This window comes from Pteropus medius, unplaced genomic scaffold (assembly GCF_902729225.1).
Source record: "Pteropus medius unplaced genomic scaffold, Ma_sr-lr_union100, whole genome shotgun sequence".
Taxonomy (NCBI): Eukaryota; Metazoa; Chordata; class Mammalia; order Chiroptera; family Pteropodidae; genus Pteropus; species Pteropus medius.
The window spans coordinates 17,194,836-17,208,946 of NW_024349801.1; the positions used below are offsets into that span (position 1 = coordinate 17,194,836).

At 39.7% G+C, this 14,111-nt stretch overlaps 1 long non-coding RNA gene across 1 annotated transcript in view; it reads left to right on the plus strand.

Annotated features, from left to right (window-relative positions):
- The window catches only part of LOC120623018 (uncharacterized), a 43,278-nt gene extending 30,367 nt beyond the window's left edge, over positions 1-12,911 (plus strand). The window contains exons 2-3 of the long non-coding RNA XR_005658626.1: positions 9,767-9,988; positions 12,619-12,911. This is a non-coding gene — a long non-coding RNA (uncharacterized LOC120623018). The remainder of the gene's footprint in view (positions 1-9,766; positions 9,989-12,618) is intronic.
- The last annotated feature ends 1,200 nt before the right edge of the window (positions 12,912-14,111 follow it).

The window sequence follows — 14,111 nt, forward strand, 5'->3', positions numbered from 1 at the left end:
TACCACAGCTTCTTTAGCCAATCATCTATTTGATTGCTTCCATGTCCTGGCCACTGTGAATAATGCTGCTAAGAACATCGGTATGCAACTATCTTTTCAGATATGGGTCTTTAAGTCAGGCTAAACTTTTTAAATGTATATTCACTGGATGGCTTTCTTCTTATGTCATGTTCAGTGTTTGTGACATTTCTTTATCAGTAGGATGTTCTTAATTATTTCTAAGCACTCTTTATATATAAATTATATTCATATTTTTTTCACTTTACTCTGGTGTCCTGTCTCCCTTTTAAATCATGGAACGGCTGTTTTTCCTTCTACATGTTAAAGGCGGGGACATTTGTGTTGCATTCCTACCTGTGACCATGTGAAAAGTATGAGAGCTGACTCTCGTTTCTCATTCTGAGGAATCTGTCACATCACTTCTGATCATCTTTCCGAGTCGAAGCCTTTTTCCCTGAGTTTATTCGCTTACGTACTCCATCCCCTTGAAACTACACCAAGAACCCATGATCGATTCATACCACCACCATTAAACTTTCTGCTGAGTGTTATTGTTGCTCCGGGCATCTGAAAAAAAGTTCTAATATTTAAGCTCCCAACGTCGTTGGGGACTGTGCACCCTTCGCTCTCAGTAGATGCTTAGTTTTACGCCCACCCGTTACTTTCTTTTCACTGGCACCGATTCCTATAGTGCATCAATTTTCTTTCATTTTTGTTTCTCAACTCCTACAGCAAGGTTTTAGCACCATAAAATATGTGACATGACTCAATGATGAAGTAGCAGCTTCCTGCTGAAACTTCAGAGCAAGAGGCACTTTTTTTTTTTTTTAAAGAAAGAAAGCCATTGAGCCACCAGCTGTTCTCCTAAAAAAGATGTGGCAGCATTAGCCACGCAGATATTCTGCAGTTGTTCCCTGGCCATAATGAAAAGGGATTTTATCTTTTTTTTTTTTTTGAAGGCCTAACCGCATGTGGCTTCCAGCAGGAACTGGCCCCAAGAATAAGATATATTAACTTTGTAACACAGCAGTCCCCAACCTTTTTGGCACCAGGGACAGGTGGTCCTATGAGAATCTAATGCCTGATGATCTGAAGTGGAGCTGAGGTGGTGATGCTGGCGCTGGAGAGTGGCTGCAAATACAGACAAAGCTTTGCTCACTTGCCCACCACTCACTTCCTGCTGCGTGGCCCGGTTCCTAACAGGCTTCAGACCTCGAGGCCCGGGGGTTGAGGGCCCCCGTATTGTAATGGATAAACTGAATCTAGGTCTCATACTTAGCCATTTTTGAGGTCAATGTCTTTATTTCTTGATTCCTTCTATAATTACGAAAGGACATATTTTAAAATAGTAGAAAATGGTGTTTGTTAAAAAGTTGCATGACATTAAAATATGCTTTATTCTAGTGCCAATACCAGTAAATGCTACTGAACGGAAGTGCTGCCCAGCTAGGGCACAACGAGAATTCACTTGATCCTTTTCTCTCAGTTAATTTGCACAGAAAAGGGCATCATTTCGCGTTTGCATATTCAATACATGAAACCTCAAGTTACTACCACCTGGTTTATAAGCGCCTCACTCAAATGGAAGTTTATTCTCCCTCCCCAGCCTCCTTGACACTCACTCTAGGTGTGGAGCTTGGAGTCGAGGAAGAATGGAGAAATGATTGCCAAGGCAGATTTTCTTCACTTTTTTTCCCAAAATATTTGAGCTTCCAGGATTTATCACAAAAATATTAGGACAATTTAAAATAATGAGGGAAGAGGAGAGAGAGAGACCACATAGAAGTCATCCAGGACTCTGGAAATCATCCCTGATTTATTCCTGTCTGTCGCTCCCCTCCATCCCATCACTTGCTAAGGCCCGTGATTTCCATTTCCTGAAAAACATCTCTCCAGTACTTTTCCCTCCAAATAATTTCTCAATTTTTATAAGTTGGCTAACTTGTTTTTCTACCTTCTGGCCCCATCTCACCTTTCAAACCTTTCATTCCAGGCACTGGGGTAATGGTTCTAAAAGACAAATATAAACATTTATAAGGTTTCTTACTTTGCAAAGTAGAACGTTTGCTTTATCTTCTATGGAGAATAAAACTGCAGTCTTATGCTGGGATGGGAGAGAAAGTTGTCCCACAGAGAGGAGGAGGCAATTTGGAAATCAAATTGTTTGTCAGGCATACATTTCCCTGTGGCCCTGCTCCTTAAAAGCATTCTCTTCACCTTCACTTTCAGAGGTGTTACCTAACTCCAATCCATTTAGGGTTCTACGATCTAAATTGGGTTGCTTCTCAACTTTCTCTATTAGCAGCTCGATTTATTTTTCTAAGTACTGGTAAGTTAATTAGTATTTATCTACCTGCTTTCCAGCTTCCAAAATTTTGTAGGGCCCCCTCTTTCATTCTCTGTTCTTGTTACTTACACCTTTAAACCCTATCTTGTTGTTTTAATGGGGTTTTGAGAGGGAGAGAAAATACAAGTATATCTTCAATATAGGAATTCACCTGTATTTTTTTCTTTTTTAAAATAAATATAATCGACTAATCTCAGTCAAACAGATCCATAAACACATATATACAGTATTTGTGTGAGTATGTGAAAAGGATATTATCAAAAAAAATAATAATTAAATGTGTCACAGGACATTGCAAAAATGAAATTGCTAGAGATTATGTTGCATTTTAATATGGAACTTTAGAACATGGGCCTAAAAACGACGATCAGTTCGCTTCTGCCAAAGCAGCAGAACACACGAAGAAAAATAAGATATTCGAGACTCACCCATCATGTGACATCGAAAGTCAAACTGTTTCTGATTTCTTTGACGCTTTCAGCTGCACGTCAGAGTAACCTTCATAACTATCATTTTTAATCTCCGTGGAATGTTCTATTGCGTTGACATGCCATGACTTACTAATTCATTTTCCGTTGCTTCCCTTAGCATAAATAAAACCAGGAGCAGATCATTGTGCTGTTGGTGTAGACAATCTACCCCAGGCTCACCATAAGTTCTACAGCATTTGGTATTATTATTTTAAGGCCATGCTTATTTAGCAGTTATACGTTTGTTTTTTAGTTATCATTTCTTAATAATGACTTTAAATATTTCCAGGGTTTCCTATGAAATTGTGTTACGTGTTATGGGGAGTGTTGATGTCTTCTTTTTACCACTTAGTTTTTAGTTTTCTAACCAATTAGAATGAACTGTTTCTATTCGACAGACACCCACAGCATGTTGCAGGGACACAGGGAAGAATGGGACCTTGACCTTTGCCTTCCTTGAGTTCTCAAGCCAGTGGGGTACAGGCTGTAATGAGCTCAAGAAGAGTGGTGCTGTCATCGGGGGAGAGGGGGTACCCAGACTGGGACGCCATGTGCCTCCTTGGGGAACAGAGTAGAGAGGGCATTCTAGGTAGACGTAACAGAAGAATGAAAGAGAGGGAGGCATATGTTTTTTAAAAAAAATACAAGAATTAGAGATACTCTCTCATTGCCCACATTTGCTGCAAGCAGCATTTCTCATTTTTCCCTTTAAAAATTATTTAATATTTTTAAATGCCTATATGTAATCAAATTGGTTGATTATATTTTTGAGCTTTTATTCTTTCTCTAAAAATGATTCCATCAGGGTTTGGGTCATCATGGTTGACCTAGACAAAGACATAATAAAGCTTCCATGGCTAATACCTCTCCTTAGGGGCAGTTATACAGACATGTCATTTTTTTTTTAAACCATAAACAATCGATAAAGAAGTATTTGATTAAGACAACACTGCATTCAGACCGTATTCTCTAAGTGCCTCTCACAATGGTTTTGGCTGTCATGTGTTACAATCGCAATCAGCTTGCTGCTCATTATTCTCAGTAAAGAGTATAGTCATTTGGCTCTAATGACAGGCATGGGATGGATCTGCAGGGACTGGGTCTGGCTCCATTCCTGCTGGAGAAATAGTTTTAATATGCAGGACTTTATGAAATGCAGGGTCTTGCTACATCTTCCTGCATTTAGACGTGGAGCAAGTCCCATTTCTACCACAAGCCCCTAAGGGCCCGGTTATTGTTTGGACAACACTTCTTCATTAAAATATATTCGAGTGAAATGCATGTCAAGGATATGATTTTTTTCTTCAGGAGTTTATAGACTATTTGAGATTATCATAATACTGTGAAGACTTCATTCAATTAACCACTGACCTGTCTGTTGCTCACCAAAGTGTCAGCTCCTTGAGGCCAAGGATTATGTTTATTCATCCTGTTACCCACAGTGCCTGCTATGGAAGAGAAGCTCTATAAGCTCAATGAATATGTGTTAACTGGCTGAAAGGAGAGATGCAGGAATAGCACGTGTCCATGTTACAGCTCTCACCCTGCTGCTCTGCGTGAGTGGTGGCGAGAGACGTGAGCTTTTGGTGGATGACCAGCTGGAAAACAGACTGCAAGAGGAGCTGGTCTGTGGGCTGGGGCTGTGGGTAAGCCCAGGGCATGCAGAACTGAGAAGAAGGACAATTAAGGCAGCAGAGGGAAAGGCAAGATTGAACATCACAGCATCGAATCCCAGCAGTGGGGACCAGCTCAGGATGGCCGCAGTCGTGGGTGTGTGGAGGAGAGAGGAGGGGAATCAGGTAGGAAATAAGGTTGGAAGGGCTACCAGTAAAGCTAAGGGATGTTAGAATATTCTCAGTACGAAATGGGAAACAATGCTCATTATATAAATAAATAATGGGAAACCAGACCCATTAAATATATCCATCCATCCATCCATACATAACAGGGGGGCTGCCAGCGTTAGGTTTAGCCATTGGAGAGATTGTTCTGGTGATGGTGTAGGGAAAGTGAGAAAGGCAAACCTGAGGAAAGGGAAGCAGTTACCAGGTGTTGTAGTAATATGTGTGCAGTAGTATATGTGAAGCGAAATAGGGCAACCTTACTTGGGACTATAGATTACAAGCAGTCATTAGGCAAATAATACATGGTAACAGACAATCAAGGGCCTCCTATATGCCATGCCTGTGCTATGTGTTGATATAATTCTAAGCAGACAGATGGCCTCACCTGCATGAGAACACAATCTGCAGTAAAGGGCAACAAAATCTGGTCTAGCTGAGAGGGTTGAAGAAAGGATTTTCTAGGAACTGGATGTCTGACTCAAAACCTGAAGGACAGATGTGCTGTTTAGACAAAGAGGTTTGGCAGAGGGTGAGGGTAGTAGAGGAGGACGTTGGGCAGAGGGGAGAGCCTGAGCGAAAGCCTTCTCTTACGGGGAACACAGGACATTCAGTGGACTACACGTCGAGTTCTAGGTGGCTGGAAGCGTTGAGCGAAGGGGCACTTGCCAAAGACGACTTCAGAGTCTGCACAGATTGAGCATGGCAAACCCTGGTGAAGAGGTATTGAATGGTTTAACCAAAGCAGAGAGGGTGACACGACCAGATAATTATTTTGAAAAGATCGTTCTGGACTTTTTTTCTGGAAAAATGGAATAAAAAGAGCAAGGGATAGTATGGAGATATCGGTTAGGTGGTCACTAAAGGCAACAGGTGATGGTTGCTGCTCAAACCAGGAGGTTGCTGGAGAAGTGGAAGCATTCCACAGTGACTTTTAGGAAGCAGGTGGTCCCTGAGAGTTAAAGGTGACTACTAGGGCCATTAACTGTCATGGGGCACATATATAAAGATGTTCTATAAATAAGGAAAGAAAAATTTAAACTAAGGCTCTAATGGACAAGTAAAGGACATGAACAAAACAATGCACATAGTTAGAAATGGCTAACAGGCACATGTATGGTTGTAACGGGGGCTGGGGGAAAGAATTTCAACCTCTCTATTAAAAATAAAAAAGGAGGCAATTGCAAAAATGAGAGGCAATTTTTCACCCATCTAATTAACACACATTAAACATTTAAAAGACAGGAGGGAAGAGAAAATGATGATTGAAAGAGTTTGGCTTAACTTACTTTTCTGCATTTCTCTAGGGAGTGTTAATTAGCACAATCCTTTCAGGAACATTGTAGCAATATGTATCATGGGCCTTTAAAACAGTCCTACCTTTTGATCTATTAATTCTACTTCCAGGATTAAAATAAAAATCAAATAAGCCTGAGTAACAAAAGAGGTTCATGCACAAAGCCCTTTATTGAAATCATACTTATGATAGTGATACCCTGAAAATAACTTATATTTCCAAAGAATTAAAGTTGTATCTATGAAAAATATTTTAAAAACACATTTTTGTTCTTGGTAAATTCCAAGTAAAATATTTTATGATCAAAACTTCATTGAAATATGCATATAAGGAAAACACTGGAATTATAAAACCCTTTATAAAACTTGGAGTCATGAGTGATTAGACTTGTTTTTTATTTCCTTTTTTGTTTTCTGAATTTTATATAGGCAATTTATATTGCTGTCATAATTAGGAGGGAACTATTTAATACAAAAATGTGAAATTGATTGTGAAGTTATTATATGATAAATCATGACAAGGCCCCAAATGAAGAGTCTTAGGTGTGGTTTCAGCAGCTTAGGGTGAAAGTGGAAGACATTTGATGGTGCCACCCCAGTCATACCCACAGAGGTGACTCTAGACTTGGTAATCATTTGTAATATGACAACGCCAAGGAGGTTTCTGAAATCCTTCCTCTACCAGCAAGAGACAAGCAAAGTCGTTTTGGAGGAGACTAAATTCGTATTGGATAAGAGCAAGTCACTATCATCGCCAAAGTAAATTGTGTCAGAATTGTAGCTGATGAAAGTTCTAAAATCCCAAAACCGGATTTCCTCTGAATGGATGTTAACTTCATGTGAGCACAAACCTTTGCTGTCTGGTCCACCTTTGTATTATCAGACATCTAGCACATAGCAAATGCTCAATAAATACACATTGACTGAACACATAAACTCAAGCCAGAAGCCTAGGAGCCTTCTTGAGTTTTCTCTAGCCTAAACTCCATATCCAGTCCATCCTTTTGTTCTTTCCTCTACTGCATCCTCAGTCATCCCCTTCTCTCCTCTTCCACGGCCCATCCCTCCTGCCAGGCCACCATCTCTCTTGTCTGAAGAATCGCACCAGCCACCTGTTAGCTTTCTCATCTGTCACCCATGTGTTCTCCTCCCACGCATTCTCCACCAATCAGCCAGATTGATGATCTGAAAGCCCTGTCAGATCAGGTCGTTCTGTTGCTTAAATTCAGTTTTCCAACTGTTTCACCTTTTATCATGTTCCTCAATCACCTGCGTTAACTGACACTCCCTGTTTCCTCCCAAGTTTCAACTCGTGCCATTTCCCCCCTTATTTATCATTATTCTTCCAGTTTCCCTAAGTTTCTTCAATAACCAACCTCCTTCCTATCTCAAGGACTGTTGCAATGTTTCCTCTGCCCAGCACGCACTTTCTCCCACTTAAATAACCTGTATTCTAAGACACCTTTCTCATCCACGTAATTAAAGAAGACTTCTTCATTATTTTCCATGTAGCTCTCACTTCTTCTTGCTTGCGTAGCACTTATGACCATTTGTAACTTGGTATATATTAATCCTTTCAGTCTGTTTCTCCCACTCAAACGGCACCCCATGAGAATAGGGACGGTTATTGGTCTTATCTACCATTCATTGTACCCCAGTGTCAAAGTGCAGAGCTGTGCGGAGCAGGCTATTTGCTAAAAGCGTAAATGAGTTCCTAAAGGGAGAAGTGATTGAAAACATAGATCCACTGAATGAGGAGGGATGGGTGGACCAACATACAGCTAGGAAGCAGATAAGAAAATGACACCAATAACAAAGGCAACACCGAACTGTACTAGTTCATCTTGACCAGAGTTTCACAAGTGTCTTTGGAAGGAGTAAGTAGCAAAGCATCATTACAAGGACTACAGATATAATGGAAGATTATGTACTCACCGCGTTTTCATAAACAATATAATTCATTAGTGTGAGTGAATTCTCTCTCTTTCTAAGAGACCTATAAAGAGGTTATGCTTTTTGTGTTCATAATTCTCACCAATTTTTGTTTGTATGTTTATTGGCATAGCGTCTGGAATTTTAAGAAGACTGTTGGACAAAGAGGGATCAGAGACTGAGGCCCAGGTACACAGAGTGGACAGATCAGCCACGACCCACCCCCCCTGCCCCCCTCCCCACCCAACACACACACCTCTTTACAGATTGGGTCTGAATAGAGCCTATTTATATGTGATGGAGAAGGACCATCTCTTAAGAGAACACAGATGGCAGAGGACACACTTTGAGACTATACACTGAACATGTTGGGAAAGCAATTATAAAGGGATTTAAGTAGATGGCAGAAATGGAGAGGTTAAGTCTCGATCCCTTCTGTCATGTATTAAATGGTAAAATGAAAAAGCTTTGGAACATCAAACTAAACTCATCTGGCAAATTGTTTTTGGGAAGAGATGGGCTTGTGCATTTGGACTCCTGTCAGCTGTGTAAACACCCCATTATCTAGCTGGTTATCTCTGCGGTTCTGTAAACTCTGTGCAGTTTCGCTGTACCTGCCCATAGGCACAGCACACCCTGGAAAAACGGCCGGTTGGAGATGCCCTCTGGGTGACCGCAGCGGTTGCTACCTCCACATTGGGTGCTTTGAAGCTGTTCACTTTTGGGTCATAATGTCCATTTGGGTGGAAAGCCAGCCCTGAGAGACACAGTTTTCCAAAAGAAATAAGGGTTGGTTGACATCCCTGACTGGATGGCAGGATGCAAAAGGAGATGGTCTGCTGGCTGAATAATCATTTTGTTTTTCTTTTAGGTCTCCCAATTATGTTAATTTGGAAACTGTATCTATTAATTGCCCAATTAGACATCTGGTAATCACTTTCTACGGAAATATCCCAAATCATAGTGGCAAGGGCTGGGCGCACTATTTTATTGTATCACAAATAAAAATCTAATTTAGATTTAATAAAAACTAATTTTGGCTAATTTAATACCAATTGATCATTAACGGGGTGCATTTTGTCATTTAGCAAGAATATAAGAATGGTATATAATTAACTGGAAATGGCGTCCACAAGGTTATAATTAATTTCTTGGTAACTTTTAACTTTCAGCAAATGTTTTACCACTTAATTAACATTTCAGAAGATGATTTATAATATGACTTATTAAAGCCAATCACAGAGTCCTGGACCAACTAATCAGTGTAGTGGTGAAGCCTCCTATTTACAAAGTGTCTCTCCTTTCAAACTATGAAAAAATATTTTTGCAAAGTAAATAAGATATGCACATATCCTTTTAAGAAAAATTAATAATCAATTATGAGCTAAGGAGATTGGATTTTTTTTAACTACTTCCTTCACTGAACTCTGAAGCACGCCACCTCTGTTAGACTGTAAGAGGCTGAGACCAGTGCAGAAGAGGGCAGTTGAATCGCAGCTCTTTTCTCACATAGTCGGCAACTAGCAAGTCATTACCTGCTACAAAGATCGAGACAGAGCTACTGTGAGGAGCTCATGGGTGAGAAGGTGACAAGGTCCACGATGTCCATAATATCTAAGCCACCTCAGTTTATATTCAAATTCCCATTCTTCTAAAGTGGGCTGCAATAAACACTAAATTTCATGGACTTACAGTTTGGCTGAACACATCAAATGCAAGTATTATGGTGAGACTTAAATAAGATATGGCATATGAAGAGCCTGATGGGGTAAACGCTCAACAAATGTCGGCCATACCCTTCTCCTTTGTGGTATTTATCACAAGTGGAATTTCATGTTGATTTGGGTGATGATCTGATTACTGTCTTTCTTCCCCAACAGATCAGAAGTCTTAGGACCAGAATGAATGGTTTTGCTCAACGCTGTATCTCCAGCACATAGGAGAAAAACAATCACAACATTGGCCTTCAGTGATTATTTATTTAACAAGCGAATGCATTAATGGAGTCGTTATGGTTATTAGTCATTCAAGATGCTCAAAGTATTCGCCTCTCCAAATCTATTTCTTCAAAAGAAGACAAGAAAATCAGAACTCAAATTATGGTGAGTTGCTCATGAAGTGAACTGTTACCTGATAAAAACTGTGGCAGTTTGTTCGCTGTGGCAAGACGAGTCTCCACACGACTCAAGCCACAGGTTCTGCTTTTAACCTTCCAGCAGACTGCCAGTGATTGTGAAGTTGTGATCTTCTTGCATTCTGTGCTTCTTTTGTACTCCCGGAATGGCCATCGGAGCTTACTGGAGTATCATTTCCCCACAAATATCTCAATATGCTCTCACGCCAAGCCTGGTCCTGCAGGGGCTGTCTCATTTGCATCTGAAGGTATCAAATCTTGCTGAGCAAGTCCCTTCCATCCCAAACGTCTTTCGAGATCTTAGCTCAGCACCATTTTAACGGGATGCTTCTCGCATTCCCTGAGGCCTTTTCCAGGAAGGTGAGCTATATTAAACTTGCTGCTGTAATGTTTGGGCTTATTGATTTTTTTTTTAAAACTTGGCACCAAACATCCAAATGGCAGTTTAAAAAAAAATCAAAAGGGGAAAGAAACAAGAAGGAGAAAAATGCACCCAACTGCAACATTTAGCACCGTCCTCTGTGCAAGGCATTTCCAAGATCTTCCACTCTAAAATGTATAATAACGAGGGCTCTTTCCTTAATGGCCCTTTTAAATGGAGGTGGCTGATTAAGGCTGAACTCAACACCAAAGGACAGGGAATGTGAGTCTGTTGTTTATATAGTCAGTGCTTGGTTGACTCCTGGAAGGTAGAAAACACTTTTAGGTGAGACTCCTTGCAAGTAAGAATTATCTTCTGCCATTACTTTTGTAAACCTCTAAAACTTGACAGCCAGATTCATTATGGGAATCTTGAGGTCTGTAGTGTTACCACAAATTCAAAGGCACTTTTTACACAGTTGCCTTGTGAGGGTTGCAGGATCAAGTTTGTTCATTGATTAGATTTTGCCTTTTTGAACAGAATGCAGGAAGCCTTGGGAAGGGATGTTTAACCCAGTCTGAGGTACAAAATAGGCAACTCAAACTTGCCCCTAATAACCATCACTGGAGCGGAGGCTGGTGCCACAGTAAAATTCATCCATCCATCCATCCGTCTGACCATCCGTCTGTCAGTCCATCCATCCATTTATCCTTCTCTTCATCCATTTCTCCCTTCCTCCATTCCTCCGTCCATAATTCCTTCCCTCCAACTGTCCCTCCTTCTTTTCCTCTATTTTTTCATCCATCCATCCATCCATCCATCCATCCATCCATCCATCCATCCATCCATCTATTCATCCATCCATCCAACAAACAGTTATGTGTTAGACACTTTTCTAGGTTAATAAGGTGATAGAATTATATCATCAAATGTCTCTCCATCTTCTAAATCTTTCATGTTTTTCTATCCTCCTTCATATTTTTGCTCTTACTATTACTAACCCTTGAATATCCTTTCCTACTAGGAAAATTTCTTTTTATTGTTAAAATTCCAGTTCACACATACTGTGTCACCTGAGAAATGTTTCTCAAATGTCTGAGCCTGAATTAATTGTTTCTACCTATTTATTCGCTTGGTGCTTTATGTATATATATTCACTAGCCTGTGTCACATTTTATTTTAGTTACTTAAAATAATAATAGCAAATAATAATAATAAATAGATTTTTTTTTTGGTAAATACTCATTATGACTAGGCACTTTGTCAGCAACTTCACATGTATTAAACATTTAGTCCTCACAATTATCCTAGAAGAAGCTGCTACTATTATCCTTATTTTATGGAAGAAACTGAGGTACAGAGAAGTCATTTATGGGTCATTATAACTTGGCAGTGAACTCCTTTTGGGAGGTATGAAAAGAGACTCTATGCCACAAAGTTTAGTTAATGCCTATTTCAAAGGCACAAAATTTAGATACTCAAAGAAATGATTGGATAAATCTGAAATAAGAGAATAAATGTAACTCAAAAATCCTAGGTAGTCCCACATTCCTAAATGACTGAACCAAATTCTGAGAATCACAAAATAGCATAAGGTTAAAGTGGTTCCTATTAAACCACTGACATTTGTCATTCAGCGTAGATTCACTGTGGATTTAGATGCCCATTCAAGAGACTGGCTGCTGAATATATATATATATATATATATTTAAAAACTTAAAACAACCTGTGAGCTAGAGACACTTGTTATTCCATTTCATAAGTGCAGAAAAAAAGACTTAGGGATGTTAGGCAGCTAGCCCAAGGTCACCTAGCCAGGAAGTAGTGAATTTGGTGTTCTAGCCATGCAGGCTTTCTCCAGAGCTCTCAAATTTACTGGCATCATGTGTCTCTGCTAATGGGCACACACGGAGAAGCAAGGTAATAAGTGGGGAGGGAAAAATGCAAAGACACAGAGAAATCAGGACATGGACACCATTTCCTAAATAGTATAAATACGTAGGCTGCTTCATCCCTATTTTACTTCAAGGCTCATTGTTTTTGATAATATCTATTCAGAGTGCCTTGAAATGTTAACTACTTGAATAAAATACCCCTGAGAAAAGGCTGAACTCCTGCTCAGTGACAAATTATGTAAAATTTATATAAATGTTTGTTTGAGCTTTTAAATTTAAAACAATATCCTTAATTACACAAGTGTGGTGGCATGGCTGTTCATATCTCTTTTATCTCTATAGGACATTTTTCTGTTTAGGTTCATGAATATATCTGTGTATACCACTGGCTTTGATATTCAAAGTGGCCCTGCTAATGCAATTATTTCTTGCCTTGGAATATCCTACCAAGAGTTCAGCAAAGCTGTGAGTACAGATGGTATGTAATCATTCTGCAATCACAAGCAGTTGTTTATCTGTTTCTACCACAACCTTGACATTCCTTTCTCAAAAATCACAAATGACCCTTTGCTCACCTAAACTAATGGCCTCTTCTCGGCCTTCATTTTCCTGGGCTTACTAAACCATTTGATATCTCTTCATGAAGCTCTTGCCTGCCTGAGCGGCTATATCTTTGGATACCAGCTACCTTTTAATTTTACCATTTATTTACAATTTTACTAAATAGCTAGTGAGAGCCCCACATTATCTAGTCTTCAGGATCAACTTTTCTATTGATATCTCAAATTATGGTTTAAATCCTCTTCCTGTGATACAATGGGAAAACAACAAGTTTCACCATTATCCTATAGATGCTGACAATCCATTCGAGAACCCTTATTTTAAGATCATCAGCTGCACAGCCAATGTCAAAAACTCATGTTGAAATAGCTCTACATAGAAAAGGAATATAAACCAAGTTTTTTAAAGTAGATGCAGGTCAGTTTCATTTCATCATTTGTTCTTGAGAAGTAGGAAGATGTTGAGTATGACAAAGTATATTTTAACACGCACAGACGTTGGAGACTAAGAAGTATTATACACAGTAAGTGAGAAATGGAAAGAAAACAGGAGTCCTCTTAAACTTATAAAAAGTCAGCATTCTTTCAGACTGTCTGCTCTACAATAGAGAAGAGTGGATGTTTACAGCCACTACTACATAAACTCTTATAAACAATTGTAAAAACAAATAAAGAAACAAAAATTATGTTTTGGAGAGGTCCATCATTCTTTGGGGTTTCAAAGAATAAAAATAGTCTGGGGCAGAGCACACACACATACACGCACGCGCACACACACACACATGCATATGTACATTAATGTTCACAATGCTTCACCACAACCAAACTGCCTGCTGTGATTTTGTTCGAACTTATATGAAAACACTCTTAGAAATGTCTGCATTGCCCTATGGCTGTTCACAAACATTCTCAATTGAGAGCTGGCAGATTCTCCCTTAGGAGTTTGGAGGTTGAGGGCAGAAATGGAGAGTCAGTCAAATCTAAGCTTAACCTGGGCGTCTGCTACAGAGCTACACAACAGTGGTGCTTCAAGGATCCAGAACTGGGTTAATTAGAGGTCGGGCCAGAAGGTCTAATGATTGGTGTTTTCACTGACCAAAGAAATATCAAATGTCAAACCAGGGCACCCAAATGTAGACTTTGGTTCCAGGAAGGGCCAGTGAGTAATGGAGAGAGGACATGAAGCAAGGACTCAGTGGTCACCAGGCTGCAGAAGTGAGTCAGGGCTCGGAGACGTGGGGATAAGTAAGATGCGTGTGTCTCGGATGTCTACTT